This window comes from Malaclemys terrapin, chromosome 5 (assembly GCF_027887155.1).
Source record: "Malaclemys terrapin pileata isolate rMalTer1 chromosome 5, rMalTer1.hap1, whole genome shotgun sequence".
Lineage (NCBI taxonomy): Eukaryota > Metazoa > Chordata > Testudines > Emydidae > Malaclemys > Malaclemys terrapin.
In genome coordinates this window covers 31,358,536-31,375,943 of record NC_071509.1, presented here as the reverse complement: position 1 = coordinate 31,375,943, position 17,408 = coordinate 31,358,536, and positions in this window count along the sequence as shown.

The following is a 17,408-nucleotide window of genomic DNA, read 5'->3' as shown; positions in this document are numbered from 1 at the left end:
TCTCTTTCGGTTACTTAGAGAGAACTGTAGTATATTTTTTTCTTGGAGGTTTGGGGGCAGGACTTTGTCGTTAACACTGTTTAGTTCCAGGATCTTTCTGTCCCTTGCCTTGTAGATCATGTGGGTGCACTCAATGACTTGGTTTGTTGAGTGTTGCCTCTTTTGCATCTGAGGTTGGAAAGGAATAGAACTGCTTTTTTAAAATTTTATTTATTTATTTATTTATTTTTGGCTTGCTGTCGAGTGGAACAGCCTGCAGGAAAATTCCTGTGTGTCATGGAAAATTACACAGTTTAAGTTCTGTCTTTTCCTTCATAATATCGAATAAACATGACATGCAGCCAGTGCATGTGCATAAAGCATAGTAGTTACTCAGGGTATGTCCACACTGCAATTAGACACCCACAGCTGCCCCGTTCCAGCTGATGCAGGCTCGTGGGGCTGAAGGGCTGTTTATCTGTGATGTAGATGTTCGGGCTCAGGTTGGAGACTGGGCTCTGGGACTCTACAAGGGGGGGAGGGTCCCAGAGTTTAGGTTCCAGCCTAAGCCTGAACTTCTACACCGCAATTAAGCAGCCCCTTAGCCCAAGCCCCACAAGCATGAGTCAGCTGGCACAGGCCAGCTGTGGGTGTCTAATTGCAGTGTAGACATACCCTCAGGGTGAAATAATTTGGTTGTTTAAAAAAAATTAATTTCACAGTTAGAGCTATTGGTTCACTTTGAAGAATAATTGCTGGTAAAACTTAATTCTTCACAAGTTTCTGCCAATTTTTCCTATAACAGAGTGCAAAAGAGTATCAAAAACACCAGGAATGTTATTCTGTGCAACCCTACATCACTAATGATCAAAGAAATCTAAATACAAATTTGTGGTATATGTCTTTTTTCAGCTGCTAGTGATTCTCTTATAGGCATAAAAGTCAAACAAAACTATTCAAAAGGATATTAGCCATATATTAACACAAAACAGGCCAAATTTAATCAAAAAGTGAATTAAAATGGCTATGTTATGTGCCCTCACAGCCCTAGTTCATAATGGGAACAAACACTCTTGTGGCTGGAATGTCAACGACAGTAAAACTAATCTTGAAGTCAGATCTGTCAAATAAAATGCATTTTAAAAAAAAATGTAAAAGATATGAAAGAACTGTGACAGGGTAATAGAAAACTGTATTCTACTCAGAGCTCCCCACTAGACTACGTATTGTACTAAAACAGATGCCCACGTATTAATTCTGAATCACGAGGCCACCTCTGATTTCACTCAGATGAAGACCACAATTTGGGAGAGGTCCAGCGCTGAAGTGAGGATAAGTCAGCTGAGCCTGCTCACAGCTCCCGCTCTGCTAGATAGAACGGTGCAGTGGGCCTTGGGAAATCCAGACTCATTTCTTTTCTCTAACACAGGCTTCCTGTGAGAGGAGGTGTAGCAGCACCTGGGGCCACGTGGCTTATAAAAGGAAATGTGTATGTTCCTCCTTTCCTCTTTTCAGCTGCCAGGATGGCATTAATGGGAATTTACAGGCTGTGGATTCTAAGGATCTAAATCAGCTTTGTTGATCTAGTTCTCGCCATGAACTTTCTTTGGCTGGGACAGCAGTGACAGATTTTGTGTTGTAGCAGGACTACTACACGTTCAAGAACTTGAATGTGGCAAGTCTCCTATTGTGCCTGGCCCCCTCTACAGCAAGGCCAGATGGGAACGTGATGGTCTTGTATCTGTTCATTTACGTGATTAGGTGAGGAAGACATTGTTTTTATCATCGTGGGGCTAGGAAGGTCAGAAAGTGGCATCCCCCATAGCCAACACCCAGTGCCGCTCTATGAATTGCTTCGCTTATGCATTTGTCAACACCCTCCATTCAGGACCCAACTTGCTGAGTGTGAAAGGTCTGAGGCTGCTGGTGAATGCTGGTCTTTCGCATTGTGTGACATACATCAGCCCTACATTTTTTGAAAAGTGGGGGCAATGCAGTTGATTGCAATGAATGTAGCATATATGACTACCGGCTTTGTAGGCAGGTGGCAAATGTATGTATTCGGTGCAAACAACCCATGGCCTTCAGAGACCGAGTACAGCTCATGAGACGAGAGTGGCCAAACTGGAGGATCTAAGGGAGACAGAGAGGTACACAAAGGAGACTTTCAGGCAAACAGTAGAGCAGTCCCAAACCAGTCTGACCGCCTTTGTGCTGTTGAGAACATTTAGCTGGAGCAGAGGGGCATGGGTCACTTGCTGGAGGATTCTCTGCACCTTGAGGTCTTTAAATCACGATTTGAGGACTTCAGTAACTCAGGCATAGGTTAGGGGTTTGTTGCAGGAGTGGGTGGGTGAGATTCTGTGGCCTGCGTTGTGCAGGAGGTCAGACTATATGATCATAATGGTCCCTTCTGACCTTAAAGTCTATGAGTCTATAACAATCCCATAGCTGGGTCCCCACTCATTAAAGATGAAGTTTTGGTATTCTCTCACACTGAGGATATCCCTCCAGAGGAGGGGAACCCAGTTATTAGGAAGAGACAGGTAACAGTAATGAGAGATTTAATTCTTGGAAATATAGATAGTTGGGTTTATGATGACCAGGAGAACTGCATGGAGAATTGCCTCCTGAGTGCAAAGGATGCACACCTCTTGAGACATCTATACTGACTTATGTGCAGTGCTGGGAAGAAGACAGTAGTCATGGTACTAGCAGGTACCAGTGACATAGGGAAAGGTAGGAAAGCAGCCCTATTGGCCAAATTTAGGCTGCTAGGTAAGAGATTAAAGTCCAGGATCTCCATGGTAGCATTCTCCAGTTCCACTTGCAGGCCAGTTAGACAGGCAGAAATGCAGGGTCTCAATGCTTGGTTGAGACAATAGTGTTAGGAGGAGGGATATAGGTTTATTAGGAATTGGTGAACCTTTTGGGAAAGGACGAACCTATAACGGAAGGCTGGGCTACATCTAAACCAAAATGGAACCAGACTGCTGGCATGTAAAATCAAAAAAGGTTATAGAGAAGTTTTAAAACTAAGGGCTAAGGAAAAGCTGCCAAAAAAGTAAGAGGATAAAAAAATGTCACCATGGCTAAACAGCAGAATAAAAGAGGTGGTTAGAGGCTAAAAGGCATCCTTTGAAAATTGGAAGTCAAACAATGAGGTATATAGAAAGGAGCATAAATTCTGGCAAGTCAAGTGTAAAAACATAATTAAGCAGGCCAAAATAGAATTTGAAGAGCAACTAGCAAAAGACACAAAAGCTAACAGAAATTTTATTTTTAAGTACATCAGAAGCAGGAAGCCTGTTAAACAACTGTTAGGGCCACTGGACAATAGAGATGATAAAGGAGAATCCAAGGAAGATAGGGCCATTGTGGAGAAACTAAATGAATTCTTTGCATCAGTCTTCACAGCTTAGGACATCCTCACACCTGAGCCATTCTTTTTAGGTGACAAATCTGAGGAACTGTCCCAGATTGAGGTATGAGTAGAGGACGTTTTAGAACAAATTGATAAATTAAACAGTAATAAGTCACCAGAACAGGATGGTATTCACCCAAGAGTTCTAAAGGAACTCAAATGTGAAATTGCGGTATGTAACCTATCACTTACATTTGAATTTGTACCAGACAGATGACTGGAGGGTAGCAAAAGTAATGCTGATTTTCAAAAAAGTCTCCCGAGGTGATCTTTGCAATTACAGGCTGCAAGCCTAACTTCTATTCCAAGCAAAGTAGTTGAAACTATAGTAAAGAACAGAATTATCAAACACATAGACGAACTTGATATGTTGGAGAAGAGTCAATACAACTTTTCCAAAGGGAAATTAATTAGAGTTCTTTGAGAGTGTCATGAAGTATTTGGACAAAGGCGATCCAGTTGATGTAGTGTACTTGGACTTTCAGAAAGCCTTTGACAAGGTCCCTCACCAAAGGCTCATGAACAAAGTAAGCTGTAATGGGATAAGAGGGAAGGTCCTCTCATAGGTCAATAACTGGTTAAAAGGTAGGAAACAAAGGGTAGGAATAAATGGTCAGTTTTTACAATGGAAAGTGGTAAACAGTAGGGTCTCACAAGGATTTGTACCAGGACCTGTCTGTTTAACATATTCATAAATTATCTGTATGGGGGTGGGGAGGGCAAACAGTGAGGTGGCAAAGTTTGTAGATGATAAAAAATTACTTAAGATAGTTAAGTCCAAAGCTGACAGTGAAGAGTTTCAAAGGGATCTCACAAAATTGGATGACCGGGCAAGAAAATGCCAGATGAAATTCAATGTTAATAAGTGCAAAGTAATGCACATTGGAAAACGTAATCTAAATTTATACGTACAAAATGAGGGGTTTTAAATTAGCTGTTAACACTCAAGAATAAAATCTTGGAGTCACAGCAGATAATTCTGTGAAAACATCTGCTCAATGTGTAGCAGCAGTCAAAAAAAGCTAATAGAATGTTAGGAACCATTAGGAAAGGATAGCTAATAAGAAGCATATATCAATTCCACTATACAAATCCATGGTATGCCCACACCTTGAATACTGCATGCAGTTCTGATCACTTCATCTCAAAAATGATATATGAGAATGGGAAAAAGTACAGAGAAGGGAAACAAAAGTGATTGTGTGTATGGGACAACTTCCATATGAGGAGAGATTTAAAAAATGGGGATTGTTCAGCTTAGAAAAGAGATTACTAAGGGGGGATGTGACAGAGGTCTAAAAGAGAAAGTGAATAGGGAAGTGCTATTTATCCTTTCACATAACACAAAAACCAGGGGGTCGCCCAATGAAATTTATAGGCAGCAGGTTTAAAACAAATAAAAGGAGGTACTTCTTCACACAATGCACAGTCAACCTGTGGAACTCATTGCCGGGGGATGTTGTGAAGGTCAAAAGTATCACTGGAGTAAAAAAAGAATTAGATAAGTTCATGGCGGATAAGTCCATGAATGGCTATTAGCTAGGATGGTCAGGGATGCACCCCATGCTCTGGGTGTCCCTAAACCTCTGACTGCCAGAAGCTGGTACTGGACGATGGGGGTGGATCACTTGATAACTGCCCTGTTCTGTTCATTCCTTCAAAAGTATCTGGCACTGGCCAGGAAGACAGAATACTGTACTGGGATAGACAGATAATTTCGTAGGGAGTCCTGACAATGAAATGACTGGAGGTAATTGCACTGGACTACATCTTGCCCAGTCAGGAGGAGCCAAATAGTGCAAGCTTTCTTCGCTTTTCTTTTGTTCTGTATGAAAGGGCATTATCCGTTACTGACTTGCTCCCTGAGTTGTCTCCTTCTTGGGGAAGTGCAGCGTGAATCTGTTATTCAGATATCTGTGGGAGAGCTTTCACAAGTTTTCCAAGGGGAGGGATAGCTCAGTGGTTTGAGCATTGGCCTGCTAAACCCAGGGTTGTGAGTTCAATCCTTGAGGGGGCCACTTAGAGATCTGGGGCAAAATCAGTACTTGGTCCTGCTAGTGAAGGCAGGGGGCTGGACTCGATGACCTTTCAAGGTCCCTTCCAGTTCTAGGAGATAGGATAATAAGACTCTATTAGAAAATGATTGAAAGGCTTATGAGACTCAACAAATATTCCTGTTTGCTCTTGCTAGATGTAAATGGATGGCATTGTCCTTCCTCTTAGTTCAGTGTATGACCTGGTACCATTTGTGTCATGGCTGAATGTTGACTAGCAGTACACTCTGTACATACATGGACTATTTGAGCTGCAGCCAGCAATGTTTATAAACTGTGTTTCTTCAGTGTTTCCTTTCAGGTATTTTTTGGCACTTTTTGTACCAGAAGACATGTGATGTCTATTCTTCAAACGTGACCCACCCAAGGGACTCGTGCAAAGGCAATGACACTTGTAATGTCATACAGGCATCTATCTAAAACGTATGCTGGGTTGGCACCTACGCCTTAGTGAAACTGTCCAGCTAACTTGTAAGTGGGCACCTTGCCATCTGAACAGATGGGCATATGTAGGCAGTCAATAGTCACATTTGTTCCTCATTTGTGGGAATTTAGACAAGGATTTTAAACATCTTGAAGCATAAAAGGCAAAACACTCTAAGTGTAGTAGACATGATGGGGGAGGATATCCTGATGTGACTATCCAGACGCCAATGGATCTTGTCCTGGTGGCCTGAGCTGAGGGGATATGCTGTCAGTAAACTAGTTCTGGCCTGGGATATTTTTCAGAAATCAATTTTGCATTGATTATTCCCCCACCCTTCTCCTTCTTTCCTGGCTTTTCAATTTGCTCCTCTCCAACCAATTCAAAGTGCTGCTGCAAAAATACATTTTCTCTGCCAGCACTCAGAATCCCTGTAATGGTCTCCTGTATATGTAGCATTAAGTTCCAGCTACTGTTCCAGTTGTGCCTGCTTCTCTATTCATTTCTTCCTACTTTTTTCATGCCCATTTGCTATCATCAAGCCTCCTGTCTAACAGTTCCTTTATACCTTTTATACTCTCCCACCTTTATGCTTTCTTCCCTGTTGCCACTTATTCATGGAGCAGTCTTCGTGCCAAAGAGTCCCACCCCCCCTTAAATCTTTCCTTAAAACACACATGTTCTGTGAGAATCCTGTATACATAACAACAGTAATGAATGATAAAAGCCTGGCCCTTGACGACCTATGGAATGTTTCTGGCTCATTTTAAACAGTTGAAATGCTGTATAGGAAGTGAAGAGGGGAGGAAGTTAAGGGGAAAGTCAGGCCTCACCGTGTCTTTGGCAAACCCCTTTTCAGCACCTTAAAATAAGTGTTCATCGTACTCCATGGTAAACTACCTTCTGCAGACTTACACACACGTACAGCACTTTGTCTGAATGTACCCTTCAGTATGTAATTGTGTCTACTGGCTGGGAAGCTTTCTGTCATGTTTATGCAAAAATCTTACTAGCAGTTTATGACCATGTGTGGTTTGTGACTTAAAAAGAGCCATATAAACATGATTTTCTTGTCTCCTTGTTAATAAATAAAAGCGTGCACACTTACACTGTGTGCGTACTGCATTTGTGTATCAGATCTACTGCAAGTGACGAACCCCACCCCCCCAGCCCCACATGTCCAGAAGAACAAGGCAGCGTTAGCAGTCAGTCAACAGCCTTAATCATTTGCTAGGCAGGGACAATGTGAAAGCTGCCAGAATAATTGCCTATGGATCTTGCCAAGGAGCCAAATACCCTGGCTGAGAATATAATATACAGGCTGGCATCTGGGCTCTCTGATTGTCATCAGTCCCTGAGCACCGTGGAGGGGGAAGCGGATAATAGTAATTGAAATGCTCACTGCAGCATTTTAAAAGTAATGATTTTAAATATTTTCAATAAAAATATCCACCATTGTGAAAATAATTAAATGTGATTTTTAAAGGGGTTGGGGGGGAACAGTGTTATCTGTTAGGGGGCTTATTCCTTCACCCTCTCACTTTCCTGGTCCTTCTTGCATGAACAGAGAGCAACAATACCCGAAGTCCAAAGGTGCAAACAATTTGATGTTTATTGGAATGAACTTCCAGCAAGCATGATTCCAGTTTCCTTCCTTAGTGTCCCCCTTCCCAGCTCTGACACCACATAGCCTTGCCTGTGTCCCTGTTCCATTTCCACCCCCCCTTAGCAAAGCACGATCCCAATTCCCCCACCCCCCGTCCCTGTTCCCATTCCCCCCTTACTTCCTGATTGACTGCAGACTGTATAGTAAAACTTGAGTTCTGCTTAGCTATACGTTAACCAATCATTTTACTGAAATTTAACTAACCTATCCTAACATACTGTAACATGGTTATTTAACCAATTATATCCCACCACCTTAATTGGTTTACACCCAACAAAATTAATTATACAGCAGACAGAAACAATCACAGAACCAGACAGAGATTATATAGACAAACAATAAGGAAGTGGAGACTACAGTGATAGAACAATACAGAAATGAGGATTTCACATCCCAAGTATTGATAAGTGAGTTCTTGCCAGACAGGATGCTATCAAACTAAGTTTCCTTTTACATCTTCTAGGCTCTTCCCTTTCTCTGGAGGTGATAGGAATATCAGGACAGGATTGTATTCCTAACAGCCCAAGAGCACCTTATTTCAATGTGACTAGTTTGGTATGTGAGGATGTGACCATACTCTTCCGAGTTTATGGCTGGCCTTTGCTTCTTAGCCAAAGGCCTTAGCCTAAGAACCAGGCCTCAGACTGTCACAGTAAGAGAAGGCCCTTACACAGACAGAAAGTGATTTTGATTCTTTCTTTTATACCTCTATAACTAGCTAAGTGATAAGAATACACCTAAATTCTTAAAATATAGGCCTTTCCAGACAGGCCTGAATATCTATATCCTAACATTATCAAAGCAATACAAGACTCCTTTTCAATGGATTGCTGTTTAAATGACCAGGCTTTATTTCCTTTGCTTAGAAGTCCCCTCCACATTGCACTTTTGCTATTAATTTAGCCTTCAGAATAATTTTCCTATATTGTTGTAGCCTGAATAACAACTGTCTGGAGAGGTGTAACACAGTCAACATACTATCCCATTGAAGTGTGTAGCTGTGCCTCAGTTTCCCCTCCTGTGGTCCTGGAATAGCCACACACCATAAAACTATTGTTTCAACTAAAGTCACCACTTCTAGGGTGTGCTCCACTGTTGCCAACTCACACAAGTAACACTATTTTGATCCCCTGTTGTAGGCAGTCTCACAATGATATGAAAGACTGCAGCCTTCACATGATTTAAGAGAGACCCCCCACCTTACACTACCCACTGCCCTGTAGTCTAGTGGAAGGTGTACAAAACTGCAAGACCAGAACTGCCAGGCCCAGTGCTACCTCTGAGTGCTATTAATATTTATGAGCCCTCCACAACCCCGGTGATGAGTCAAGGCTTCATACCTTGGGGGGTAATTATCATTCACCACTGTCACAGATGAGATAACTGAGACTTTACACCAGGTCACTTCAGACAGAGCTGGGAATAGACTCCCAGTCTAACAGAACAGAACTAACTCTCATCCCCTTTCCCACACAGTTTATTGGAAGGAACATCCCACATGAAGTGCTTGTGTAACCCATCTTTACACAGTAGCTCTTTCACAGTCTGACAGACCACATATAGCAGTTTCTAGTTCTGCTATTACTTCCATGTTAGGCAAATGGCGATAAAATTCTGGGTCCACTGAAATCAGTGGGAGCTTAATCAATAGAGTAAGACTTCAGCTGTGCTTCTTTAGTTCAAATAGTAGAGGCTCATGCTTTTTTAACATCCAGGTGGCTCCAGTTCAGTCCCCTGAGATCAGTGGTTCTCAATCAGTGGAACTCAGAGGTCTTCCGGGGGTACATCAACTCCTCTAGATACTTGCCTAGTTTTACAACAGGCTACATAAAAAGCACTAGCGAAGTCCGTACAAACTAAAATTTTATACAATGACTTGTTTATACTGCTCTATATACTGATATGTAAGTACACTATTTATATTCCAATTGATTTATTTTATAATTGTATGGTAACAATTTTTATGTCTGATTTTGTAAGCAAGTAGTTTTAAGCGAGGAGGAACTTGGGGATATGCAAGACAATGCACACTCCTGAAAGGGGTACAGTAGTCTGGAAAGGTTGAGAACCACTGCCTTAGATGCCAAAACAGTTATTGCTATGTTTGGCTATGCTGTCTCTAACTGCTAGACCACAAGCTACTCCCAGACCCAGGGAGAGAATCCTGATGTACAACATTCCACTGCTCTGTCACAGGCATCTGTGTGACCCACTGGGAATGTGGGTGAGGTGCTCCACAGAAAGAACAACAGTCTCCTGTTAGACTCCCTGCTACTCCGATGGCTGAAATGGCCTGTGCTGTGAAGCTGTGGATTGTAGGCTCAAGCCTGTGTTGATGAGAGAACCCATAAAGGGGTGAAAAAAATATACATGTATGTTTAGAAGTTAATAAAAAGACCCTGGAGTAATTGTTGCAATTATTTTATATGGCAGGATACTGTAGTTGAAAGAGAATTTGGATGTTGTACTAATATTTGTTTTATTGTTGCTTTTTTATTATTATTTGTATTTTGATTAATGAGAACTGGCTCTTTAAGAATTGGGTGTGGCAGACTCAGTATGTTTAAAGACTAAAAGCAATGGGTGGGAGATTTTTGGCTGTCCAGTTAGGAGTGGATGACCCTGCCAGTATGAGTACTGTAAAGGTCAGAAATGTATCTAGAAAACGTATCTTTCTGGAAAATAAGCTTCATTCTCAAAGTGATAATACTATCCCTGATGGGGCTGAATGTCACAGGACACTGCTAATAAGCTATAGACCCTTTTTGCTTTATGTCACCAGTTTGAATAATGCCCAGTAGGACTTAAATATTGTTCACCCTTGCATCAGAGCTATCAAAGTCCCTTTGTCTGGGTTTTGCTGCATTACCTTAGCAAATTCTCTCATTTAAGAGAGGTAAGCCCAAACCCCAATCCTGAGACCCCCCCCCTTCCCCCAAACCTGGAACCCCCTTCTGCACCCCAACCCCCTTATTCCCAGCCCCACCTTAGCCCACACCCAGAGCCTGTACCCCCTCCTGCACCCTAACCCACAGCCCCCTCCTGCACTCCGAATCCCTTATACCCCCCTCCTGCACCCCAAGCCCCTCATCCCTGGGGTTAGGGTGTTTCGGTTTTGTGCAATTAGAAAGTTGGCAACCCTACCTGACATAGGGAGAGTTGGGCCCAACTCCCTTAAGGTATGTTTATACTGCAGCTGAGAGCATGCCTCCCAGCCCAGGCAGGCAGGCAGACTCATGGGAGTTGCTTCAAGCTAGAAGGCTAACAATTGCAGTGTGGACATTCCAGCTTGGGGTGGAGCTGGGCTGACAAGCCTATGGGGTTGAGTGGACCTGAAATAACAGGACTTTAGGAGTTGGGGCTTTAAGAAAATCTCCAATATGAGCCTTGTGATAAATTGGCGAGAGTTTTGGCATAATCATGCTGCCATGCCTTTGGTTTTGTCAGGCTTCGTAAGCAACAGAGCAATGACGTTGGGCACACTGTTACAGAAATGTGTTTTATTGTTCAGTCTTTGTCCTGCAGTAGCATCCAGCAGTTCCAAGTGGAGCCCCATTCCCAAAATGTCAGGCACCATACAAATGTATATGAAGACATGGTCCCTGCCCTATGCAGCTTACAATTTAATGTGGGTAGGTGCAAAAAGTGGTAGTACTGGAGCTGACATTCTTGACAGCAACCCCTGAAGTGAAGTTTGAACAGGAGTTTGGAGGAGAGGGAGACTGGCTGGCAAACAGGAAGAGGGGGCTATTCCAGAAGTAGAGGGTGGTATGAGGAAGAGGTGAAGGACTTAATGAGAGGATTAGGCACCATGTAGGAAGCCAGCCAGAGGAAAAGAGAACACAGATGTGGATAGGGGCAGAGCAGTGCAGCACTTTGGAATCCAGGTATGTACATTTCGGATGTGGAAAAACTTCAGATGCCAAACAATAGCAGCAGCCTGCTACCTCCCTATTGATCTTGGAGGGGTTAATTGGATAGCGTAGTTGGGCTGTAAATGCTATAATCACATACAAAGCAATGGCATCTAAAGTGAACTTCCTTACCTGGAGTTTGTAAATGAGGAGTTCTCTCGATTGACTGAGACATCAATTGGTCAAGCTCATTTGGTTGATTAATCACAGACTGGACCTTTGAGATCAAACAGCACAAATGAAAAAGGCTAACTTACCAATTCTGGGGTACCAGGCCTATCTGCCTGCACTGGTCCAAGGAACTTGACAACCCACAGGGTTTATATAGATGATGACTCCTTTGTTTATCCCATATTACAATTTTTGTGATTTAGCAGTATAGCTGGTGCCATCCAATCACTAACAAATGCCATCTTATTGTCAACATCTTACAAATTCCGGTGTGCCCCAAAATTCCAGCTATAAAGAAGCATAACAACTTAAACCTACTTTAACATGGGTTCAGAACAAGTCTTCAGTCATCATTAAATATTCAGTCATGTTTACCTTTTCCTTGTTTTTTTCCCTTTTTATAATGTTTTATCTACTTATCCCTTTCTTGTGGTTTCAGTTACAATTTGTAACTTGTTATTCAAGTCGCTTAGCCAAATATATTTTACCTAGCAAGCACATATGCTATTAAAAATAACCTTATACAGCTATAACAAAAGGTCATGCTCATAAACATATTTCCACTTAACAAGCAGTTTAGCTCTTATTGGCTAATAATTCTATATCCTCTCTTTTTAGCGTTACTTTTTGCAAAGCTTTATGGGAGTTCTTTAGCATACTCATGATAAATGCTTAGACTTTAGGCCTCCATATGCCAGGAAGCTGAGATGCTTTAAAACTGTGGGCCTGGTTCTCCTTGCGTTTCTGCCAACTTCCACTGGCACAAATCCTGGCACAAGTCCCTGAAACTAGAAAGTTTTGCCAGGAGGTGAAGGTGACAGCAGCATAAAGCTGCTGCAACCTTCCTTCTGCCAAAGGACTGTTCAGAGGGGGCTACTGTAGTCCCCAAAGTGGGTGGTGTTTCATGAAAGGCATTGCCGGGGATGTGCAATTTTAGCAGCTTCTTGCCGCAGAAGTCTGATAGGGCCCTGGTGTAGTATGAATCAGCTGACTCTTGCCAATAGCCTTAAGGGAACTATAGCAGAAGGCATAACCTGCCCGCCATTGGAGCACAAATGGTATCACTGGTGGATGATGTTGTAATTCTTCTTCCCCAAAACTAGCCTTACCAAATCCTGCCTGTTGTCTCAGCTGGCTAGTGTAGACAGAGCAGCCTTTGAAACACTGGCAATTGAGAATGGGCACTCTTTCACCTGTGCTGTACAGGTCACTTGGCAGGTGGTGCTGGGAAGCCTTGACCCTGAGGATTTGGTAGATCCCTTTGCAATGCCTAGGGTAGAAGATTGAACTGAGATCAGAGTGTGGGTCTCCCATTTAGTTGCCTGATCCAGTTATACAGAGATCACAAGCTATTGATTTTGCCCAGGTGTGCCAGCAAATGCAATTTCAGAGAATGCCTGGTGGCATCATTTAGGTAACCGTGAGCAAGTGTGAGTGAGCATTGCAATGTACTGCATAAGTCTAAAACAAAACCCAGCAACTTTTTGCAAACCTCACACTTTATTTCTATTGATCAGTTTCAAAGCAACATTTATTTTAACAGGAAAAACTCCAATAGAAGGTTGCAATAGGCAGCAAAATGCCTCTCATAAGATTGTATTGTTCTTTTTCCCCTCTTGGAATGGGAGATAATTAAACGGATATATATTTGTTTAATTAATCTGCCATAGTTGGTGAAGTTAGAACCATTTTTGTGTAAAAGCAGGACTTAACTATAACACAATAATGGGAAGAAAAAAGCCACAACAAAGGCCTGGTCCCCACTAACGCTGAATTCGAAGTACCTTAGTCCGAACTTACCGCGGGTCCAGACGCGGCAGGGAGGCTCCCCTGTCGATGCCGCGTACTCCTCTCACCGAGCTGGAGTACTGGCGTCGACGGCGAGCACTTCCGGGATCGATTTATCGCGTCTAAACCAGACGCAATAAATTGATCCCAGAACATCGATTGCCTGCCGCCGGACCCTCCGGTAAGTGTAGACGTACCCAAATAAACATAAGGCAAGTTGTTACTTTACCTTTACTAATTTAGCCTCTGTTAGCTAAATAGGTGGTGAAAGAACAACTGCTTTGCCATTAACATTTTGTTAAAAGAAAAATATAAATAAAAGTACAATCCTGTCCTTGTATGGCAGTCCTCAGAATGAAATTACTTGGCAACACAAATAAAGGCAACTCAAGTGGAGTGGATAGTTATTTCCCTGTACAGTGAGATACCTTTAGAGAGCCAATGGTGCCAATAGCTATTTCATGGCTCTGTCAGTGGCATCTTTTATTCCCTGCTCAGATAGTTTCCTCAGACACCTATATCAGTTTGTTTAAAGATGATCTGTAAAGAGGTGGATTTTTTTTTTTTTTTTTTAAATTGGGGGTTTGCCCTTGCTTTGATAAGTAAAATATTTGCTTTTCTTACCTTAGAAATATTACTAACATCTGGTATGGTCTTCCTTGGGGAAGTCTCAAGGATGTTTTATTGTGAGGCTTGTCACCTCAAACGAAGTGCTGAATCTTTAAAGATGACTTCATTTTCCAAAAAAGTTCATTCATCATTGAAGTTAAGTAGATGATGCTAAGTACAAACAAAAAGTATTTTAAGCAGTGTGAGCAAAAAACCCTTCCCCTCTCAACTGGCATGGCCTACATAGGAACTGAATTTCTCACTTCTTTTTTATTTAAAAAAAAAAAAACAACCTTTGTTTCATTCCCACCTAATGTGGTTCACTGTGCCCCAGATGAACTTGTTGAAGATTGCTGGCTAGATGAAAACCCACTTATTGGATTTGGTTAAATACTTACATTTTCTTTATGTAACTGATTTAAGGCCTCAAAGTCACAAATTGTCAGATGATTTCTCAGACTAGTTTTACTTAGTAAAACTAACAAACAACTGCTCGTTCTGTGAAAAGAGAAGTGTTCACTTTTTTTATATGTTTAAAAGTTCACACTGGGTGAAAAAACTTTAGAGCAAGTTTTAGTCAATGGAAAACTTCAGTCTTTTGTTTCCTAGCAACCTCAATATTAAAGACAATACCATAAGCTTTGACTTTATTTTTTTATTGTTTTGACTTCTGAAATGTTCCTTCCATTGGACTTAATCTCGTGAGGTTTATTTATTCTTAAATCTGCCACGTACTGGATGGAGTGCCCTACGCCATGGCATCAGCACTTTTGCAGAAGCAATAAGACAAGCCCATGCATAGGGGTGAACCAGTTATTTGTGCAGTTTGGATCCCTGGATCTGATGCCAGATCAGAAAATACTAGTTGGGACTAAGGTTTTCCAAGGCCTGGGTTTTGAACCAGGTGATATCCCACAGGCTCTAGGGAGGCAGATGAAAGCTTTCAGACAGCCCTGTTGCTGAAATTCTGGAGAGCACATCAGTATCCAGGGGGAATGGAAGAACGCTGCTATGGTGCCATTGCTCACACAAGGTATTTGCAGGTGGTGAACTTTATCTTTCCTCCCCTACGATGACATTGTCTCATGATTTAGCTGAAATATGAGTAAGGGCAAGGAAGACGTTCTAACATCTTCTGAACAAGATAATGGATGATAGGGACAGGTGAATAACTTTTTGGTTCATCTATCCCAACCAGAAGGTCCAGGAGTTGGGCATTTGCTGAATTCCTTTGGTTTGTTTTTGGTGCAGGAGGAAAGGGAGTTTTGTTCAAGGATCCATTACAAATCAAACACATCCCCGCTGTTGCTCTGTGGCCATCTGGCAGTGGTCTGATCTCAATGTGGAATCCCTTGGACTAGTGTGGTATTATGCCCAAAGTGAAGTTGATGTGAGGAGTATGGTACTTTCAGTTATGGATTAGTGATGTGCTTCTTTAAAAGGTCTGGCTTTAATGGGAGTAGTGGAATTAAGGCAGCACCCTATAGTGATGTGAAGGTAAGAGAGTGGGATGGATGGGATCTGGCTCCTTGTGAACTGGTGGGACTTGGTGGCCCCCTAGAAACAGGTAAATACAAACTCATTTGACCAAGCTGGAGATGGAAGGGGAATGCTCTAGGATGGGGCAAAAGGCTCAAAAGCTAAGGGAACCAACAAAACCTGCTATGGATCACACACCGGATTGATGGAGGGGAGGAAAGGCTGGGTTAGGTATTGTGGCTTTGTAGAAGAATATTCCTGTATTGCTTTTAGTATGTATGTCCCTGGAGCCATGTGGTGTGATTGGGGGCTAGTCATAGCACTACAGCCAGGGCTTAATTTGTGCCAGGGCTGAACCGCAGCACATCTAGGCTTGCAAGTTCATAGCCCCGGCACCTCTGGGCTTGCTGTGTCAGTTATGAAAGTAAAAAAATTGCTTGAGGCACGGCCACTCCTTCCTTACCCATTAAGCACCCATAGCTGCCATTGTAGGAGAGCCCTGACATCCATTGAGCATGTACACAGACAGTTCCTTATGTCTTTGAGGTTTTGATCTGGTCTCATTCTATATATGGGAGCAACACAGAGTCCATGGCCCAGTCGTTGTAGATCTCCTTCCAAATGGAGAGTAGAGTGGTGTGGGGCAGATTACGGGTTTTAGTACACACCCTGGTTAGATCTGGTGAAGCAAAGGGAGAGGGAGTTGATGCAGATAACTTTAATCTAAAACAGTGGAGTGATTTCAGTTGCACAATGGCTGAGGAATGTGTATGAACCTACATTAGCGGTTTAAGGATTTTGTGGTTTTTATGGGTCCTTTTGGACTTGATAAATTTAGTGATTAGAGCAAAAATATTTCTGCCTTCATTACTATGATCATTGTGATGTTACATTCCATATTCTTCATGGAAATATTGTTATGCTATGGATATGACATAGCTAATATGTTTTATGCAAGATGGGTCATGTGAGATCATTGGCAAGGTTATGATTTACTGAATGTGTTTGTCCAATTTGTATGCACGTATCATTTCTGTAACACTTACAACTGGGTGTGTACTAAGGAAACACTCACCAGACAACAGGCGATCAGCCTTGATAGGCCATTAGGAAGAAACAATAAGACTTTGAAGAGACTAATCTTTCTCCTTCCTGAGACGTGTCCTGGGAACCTTGCTTTGACACTACAAGGTCAGGTGACCTAGTATTAAACACTATCTTGGACTTCTAGTGGTTTTTTTCCCCCCACTTAAAGGAGGGGGAGGTCATGACTGGGAAACAAAAGGTTCCTGCCTTATGTAAATTCTATTTAAGGCTGGGGAGTATGTTGATCATGGTTCAGTCTTCACTGAATCCCCACCCAGGATGACAGCTGGAAAGATCTGAGAACCAAAGACATGGGGGAGGGGAGGAAGAATTGAGCCCAGGCTGGAAAAGGTCTGTGAATATGGTGTCTGAAGACTTAAGCCACAAGAAGCGTAGCTAACCTTCAAGAATTTCTGCAACCTGCCCCAAAAGCAACATTTAGGGTGAGAAATTACTTCTTGAAACTAGTCACTTTAAGATCTTAAGATTAGTATGCATGGTTTGTTTTATTTGCTTAGTAATCTGCTTTGTTATTCCTTATCACTTAAAATCTGCCTTTTGTAGTTAATCTTGTTTACTATAAAACCCAGTTTGCCCAATTTATAATGGGGGCAGAGGGGGGGGGGAGTAAGAAGTTGTGCACATCTTCCTCCACATTGAGGGAGGGGGGCGAATTTATGAGCTTACGTTGTATAGATTTCTCTACAGTGCAAGACAATATTACTTTGGGTTTACTCCCCAAAGGGGGTGTGCACATGAGTGTTGGGTGAATCTCTGAGCTGACCCCTTTCACACAGAGCTGACTTTAGTCTGT